The 6126-nt window shown below is 40.9% G+C and overlaps 3 non-coding genes across 3 annotated transcripts; 1 reads left to right on the top strand and 2 right to left on the bottom strand.

Annotated features, from left to right (window-relative positions):
- The first annotated feature begins 156 nt into the window (after positions 1 to 156).
- TRNAR-CCG lies at positions 157 to 229 on the top strand. Its single transcript has one exon. It is a non-coding gene; the product is annotated as a tRNA-Arg (tRNA).
- A 2209-nt stretch (positions 230 to 2438) lies between these two features.
- On the bottom strand, positions 2439 to 2510 carry TRNAA-UGC. Its single transcript has one exon. It is a non-coding gene; the product is annotated as a tRNA-Ala (tRNA).
- Positions 2511 to 5488: 2978 nt separating this feature from the next.
- Positions 5489 to 5560, bottom strand: TRNAA-AGC. The gene has a single exon. It is a non-coding gene; the product is annotated as a tRNA-Ala (tRNA).
- Positions 5561 to 6126: the final 566 nt, after the last annotated feature.

Here is a 6126-nt window from a genome sequence, read left to right as displayed (position 1 = left end):
TGATGTCTTTTCGTTTTATAATTTCACAATATATTATATCTTTAAGTGCTGCTAAAATTTCCTCTGATTGAGAAATTTAAATTTTAAAGTTAGAAACCGAGAGCTCCTTCATCAACACTTTCACTTATAGGTCTGTAGGGACATTCCTTGTTTGGTGACCGCGTGGCCTAATGGACAAGGTGTCTGATTCCGGATCAGAAGATTGAGGGTTCAAGTCCCTTCGTGGTCGGTTATTTTTATCCTGTTGTGGGAAATGGAAGTTTCTTGATTGCCACTGACTTAAGCTGCTGAAGGGTCATAAATCACTTATTAATTATAAAGAAGATTTGGAAATGCATCCACGAAGGATTTCATCACTATCCAATTCCCTTTATGGTTTATGGTATTTTATTTATATAATAAATATGACATATGACGTAAGAGGGGAAATGAAAAGTATATATATGTTGTGTGTGTGTTCATTGTTTTTGTTCAGACATTCCTCTAGGTCATATAGCCCTGGTGTACAAGTTACTGTAGAGCGGTAACTTGTGGTTGCTGTGAGGCTGAACACTGTGACACTGATGTGTCAAATGTGTTAATGGCTGGTTAGGCAATGCGGACAGAGTGGGGTGAAGCTCTCAGATTAAAACAAGCTTGGAAGGAGGAGTGGCATCCACTTCCGTAATAGCTTGCCTCTGGAAACAGTATGAACCTGAAGAGAGGATGAAAGACACCCAAGCATTGAGGACTTTCCTTTGTAGGGTCGCTAGGAGTCGCCTGCGACTCGATGGCACTTAACAATAACAATAACAACCACAAATTTATTTTATATTGCTTTGCTTACAAAGTTTATACACATTATGTTTCACACTATTCTTAATTCACATTGTGTTTCAATAATTCTGGTTCATTGTATTTTATAAATTAATCAACATTGAACTACTCCCACCATTGCCCTGTATTTCCAGATCCCTGACAGATCTTTCCCATTTCCTTTATCCACCTCTCCCTCCATCCATCAAATTGTGCAACCCACAAATTCTGCCCTGTCCATCCTCACTCCTCTGCTCCTCTCCTTCCCCTCTTGCATCCTTTTACACTTTTAACAAGTTGTTTTTCTACACTTGGAAGCTTTTAAGACTCCAGTAGCTATTAATCCAAGTAAGATCTAAGGTATTGTAGACTATGTTACACTACTGTTCAGTTTTAATCTCCTTACAGACTAAAATCCCTGCAGATCAACCTTTCTCTTCCTTCTACCCTGTGCTTACAAAAGAAAAACACACACACACACACACACACAGAAAAAAGTAGGCTAGAAGTTTTCCAGCTACAGAAATGAGGCCGGTCAAATCATATGAATCTGATTTCAAAATGGATCTGATTCTTGTAATAAAATTCTACTAAATTAAAAAAAAATGAGGGGGGAAATGTACATTAGAAGAGGACTCAAGAATCCTACATTGTGAGCTGGGCCCGGTGCACTGAACTTTCTGATAGTATTATGGATTCTGCAGGAATCTATTCAAACCAAAACACCCAGTTACAGCTTTTCCTTTCCCCCATTCTTTCTCTCATATAGCAGACTTCAAAATGCTTACATTCAGAGCCTTTCCCTTCCTCCCCCATCTACTCTTCAAAACTTTCTCTCTTTAATAGTATAATGTGAGAGTTTACCATGCATACATATGTTTCAGGTGATTAAATACATTTTGCTAGCATATAGTTATTCTTTTCTGCTCTTTCCTATTGTCTTCCTTCCGTTTATCACAGAACTCATCTTAAGGGATATAGACGTTTATAGCATAGCAATAGAAAAGCACATTCAGGAAAATCCCCAGTGAAGTCAGATGTATTGCACTAGGCAAGTCTGCAGTCAGGGACCTCTCAAAATTACTGAGAAGCAAAGATGTTAGTTTGAGAACTAAAATGTACCTGATTCAGGCCATGGCAGTTTCAAATAACTTAATATGCTGCTGAGAGCTGGACAGTGAATAAGGATGACAGACGAATTGCTATCTTTGAACTGTGGTCCTGGAGATGAGTACTGAATATCCCAAGGACTGCCTAAAGAACAAATAGCGATGTCTTGGAGAAGGTGCCGCCACAGCGCTCCTTGGAGGCAAAGATAACAAAGTTTCGTCTCACGTATTTCGGGCATGTTGTTAGGAAAAGCTATTTTTTGCAGTACAATATCATGTTTGGAAAGGTAGAGGGACAGCGAAGGAGACAAAGAACCCTCAGCAAGATGGATTAACACGATGACTGCCGCAATGGACTCGAGTGTGTCAGAGATTGTGAGGATAGCATAGGGTTCAGATTTGTGGTTCATAGGATCGCTATGAATAGTACTCGACTCGACGATAACATGAAAGAAATCCAGTAGATTACAGTTTATAACAAAACTCAAATTCCTTCTAGATTGAGTTGGACTCTAGTCCAACTATGGAAAACTATGGAGGTGCTGGGGATCGAACCCAGGGCCTTATACGTGCAAAGCATACGCTCTACCACTGAGCTACACCCCCTCCTGAAGTGTACTTGCTAATATTTTTTTCTGAAAATAAGCGCTATTTCCTGAAACTTTTCGCTCCTTGAGTATTGTGTTGTTTAATATTAAGACACATCACCAGCTGCTTTAGACGAAATGAGCTCAGGAACTCGAAATAGTGACTTTTTTAGAGTACTGACCATGAAACTGAAGACAGAAAATTCGATACATGTGTTAGACAAATACCCACAGGATTTTTCGATTATGGCTTTAGAATCTTGTTAGGATCTTTTTCTTCTCTTGTGAGTGGGGCTCTAGTGGCCCCGTTCCTACGCAGTTGCGCTGTTAACCCAAAGGCTACATCTCTCCAATGTTTCAATTCCAACAGCATCTCCACCAGAGAAAGGTGTGCAGTTTCCTCCCATGAGGTTTACAATCTCAGAAACCTAGTGGGGGATCAGCTACGAGTAAGTTCCTATTTCATAGCAATGGATTTTTTAGTTTGGGGTGGTGTTTTACAGTGTCTAATTATTATGTTTTCGAGAAAGTTGTGCATCGCCGTTATATCCTTTCTGTAATGCCTGTTCAAACTGTTTGGAAGCAGTAGTGGCATCCACTTCCTAAACAGCATGACTCCGGAAACTCTACGAACTTTGTCGATATTTGTAGAGGGACTTCAGGCCTTTTGTTCATAGGGTCGCTATGAGTCGTGCTAGACTCGAAGACAATCAACAAAAACAACATTCAAAGTGTACACTGAGCAAATCACTCAAGAGGCTGGACTTGATGGGGAAAAAATGTGGCATCATCCGCTGTTGGCGGCTACTTGCGTAGCCAGGCAGACAGACTCAGACTGTAGAGGGCGCAAGTGAGGCTGTGTTTTTATTTGGGCTCCAGACGTCTCCGTGCGTGGATGTGATAAATGCAGCGTTGAGACGAGAAGCAATGTCGATCGTCAGCTATGAAATTGAATCCCACTGAAACTCAGAAAGTTTACTAGGTTTTCCTTGAAAAGGAAAGAAGAGCAAAGATCATTTGTTTGTTTGCTCCACATCGTTCTAACTCTTAGATGAAGTTTACTAAAACCTTGCTTTTTCCTGAAGAAATACTGTCTGGCAATTCTTCACAATCTGCTCTTCGCGTAAAAGGAGTCTGCTGTGACTACAGAAAGTCAGAGACTGTTTGCAATTATAACACAGTGATGTTTTCTTCAGACCTGGCACAGGTGTGAGCTCTGGGGACGTAGTGTATTAAGCACTAGGCTTTGCTCTCAGAGGCAAGGATGGCGAAGCTTCATCTCTCATACTTTAGAGACGTTACTAGAAAGAGTTATTCCTTGCAGAGGACATCATGCTTGGGAAGGCGGGGGACGGCGGAGGAGAGGACCCTCAGCCAGGTGGATTGACACAGTGACTGCAGCAATGGGGTTTGAGGGGGTCAGAGATGGTGAGGATGGCACAGGACCGGACAGGGCTCAGATCCGTTGTTTAGAGGGTCTCTGTGCGTCGTACCCTACTCGACAACACCTCACAACAACAACTAGTCTAAAATTTGATCTTTCGAATACACCAGCCTTCTGCGGGAGAAGGTGGTCTCCTCGGGTAGATTGACGAGTCAGAATTGACTCCATAGCAGTGGGCGTCTTGATTCTCAGAAAAGATGCAGAGGCGTACAGGTGAGTCCCTCTCAGATCAGGTGGGTGGCCTCTAAATCATCTTAGGGCTAGCCTGTCACAGACTGGGGTTACAAGGGATAACGACAGCTTTTAGAGAGAAGAGCAAAGACCACTTTCTTTTTCTATAAAGACTCCCCCTTTCCTATGGAAAACAGCCTCCCTCACCCAAGCCATCCTTAGTAAGTTTCCTCTGCAAAATTGTCTCCAGGTTTAGCCTAAAACACAAAGTATCTTTTCATATTCTTGGGGTTTTTTAAATCAAATTCCTGTATTAATTCATGAAAGTCATTATCAGTTCAGGATCGATCACTGAAATTACTTGTGGTCAAAGTAGGATCGACGGAAAAGCGTGTGTCAGCTGTTTTGAAAGCATGTAGACCTTACCCGAGGGCTTGGATAAGGTTGTCTGTACTCTGCTTCTTTTTTTAATTTTAGTTGAGATTTTAATGCAAGTTTACCGAGAACATGGATTTCCATTCATTCGTTGTTGCATATCTCCCTCCCTACCCACCCCCCACTCCACTTCTTTTTTAGCAGCCATTTCAGGAGGTGAGACTCTCCCATCCATACCCAGGAACTGAGTTTAGGAAAGGTAGACAAGCTGCAGTGTAGTTTGATGGTTTCTATTGGCTCTATAGCTGCCTGTGATTGAGACGTAGTAGACAAGACAATGGGAGTCTTTGTCAAACCTGGTTTAAACAACTGTTTTCAAGCATCCCAAAGGAGGCAATGATACAAAAAATGGATTTTTTTCTCTAGTAGGAGTGAATTTTTATTTTGTTAGGTGCTGTCAGACCGATTACAACTGTAATCCTTGCACCATGTTGCTCACGTTCTCTGACCTGCTCATCTTTTTGAAACTGCAGCTAGTGACAAAAACTAAGTGTCAGAATGGCCAAGTGATCTAAGGCGCCAGACTCAAGTTTCACTTCCTCCAAACGAGGATTCTGGTCTCCAATGGAGGCGTGGGTTTGAATCCCACTTCTGACACACCTTTGTTTTTAACCTTCTGTTTGAAATCATGTTTTATCCACCCCAGAGATGGAATTTGGGTTTTTTCCAAATACCCTGAGGAAAAAAAAATTTTAAAAAAATTCCACTTTAGCCTTATACTGCTAGAGCAAGTGTTATCTCTATCTTGTCACTGCTTTCTTAACATTCATTTTTTTTTCCTCCAAACTCACTTAATTGGACTGCTTAGTCTTTTTGGTCATGCGAAGATGGCCTTAGAGTACTTAGAGATAATATGTGGAAGATAAAAATGACAACAAGGAACTTTCACTGAGCATCAGTATGGCAAGAAATCGCTTAAGAAAAATGTAGCAACAGGAAAAAGAAAATGGAGATACAGGGAATCGAACCCAGGACCTCGTGCATGCTAAGCACGCGCTCTACCACTGAGCTATATCCCCTCACAAAATCGCATTTCTTCCTGTGGCATAGCCTGTTTTATATGAATTTCCATCGTTTCTCACTCACGTCTTTGAATGCTAGGTCATACAAAGAAAATCACTTTATGTTCAATTCTACAGCTTCCATTTTCCCTACACTGCACTTTCTTGGGCACGGATAAAACAAGAGAAAAATACTTTAGTGCCAGAAAGAAAGGTGTCTTTCTTGGTCAGTGATCTTCCACCAGCTTGCCCTTAGGCTGGGTGAAATACAGCATTCTCTTGTAAAATCTCTGAATAAAACTAACTGAATTCTTCAGACTTTAGGGATCATATTAATGTTTCACGTAGAAAATAAAATACATAACTAGAATAATTCACACGTGTGTGTGTGTGTGTGTGTGTGCGAAAATACTCTAAAACCGACATAGACACAAATGTCACTGTATTTTCAAAGAATAACATGTCCTTACTAACTCAAGGAAATTTTTTGCACAATAGTTTGTCACTATTGTAAAATAGACGAATGGTAGATAAATATTTAACTCTAGCGAAATGAAGTTGGTTCTGGGTGGGGTTGATTTAGG

This window comes from Elephantulus edwardii, unplaced genomic scaffold (genome assembly GCF_000299155.1).
Source record: "Elephantulus edwardii isolate Elephantulus edwardi_28Jun2011 unplaced genomic scaffold, EleEdw1.0 scaffold00433, whole genome shotgun sequence".
Taxonomy (NCBI): Eukaryota; Metazoa; Chordata; class Mammalia; order Macroscelidea; family Macroscelididae; genus Elephantulus; species Elephantulus edwardii.
The sequence above is the reverse complement of the archived record's forward strand: the minus strand, read 5'-3'. Positions and strand labels throughout refer to the sequence as shown.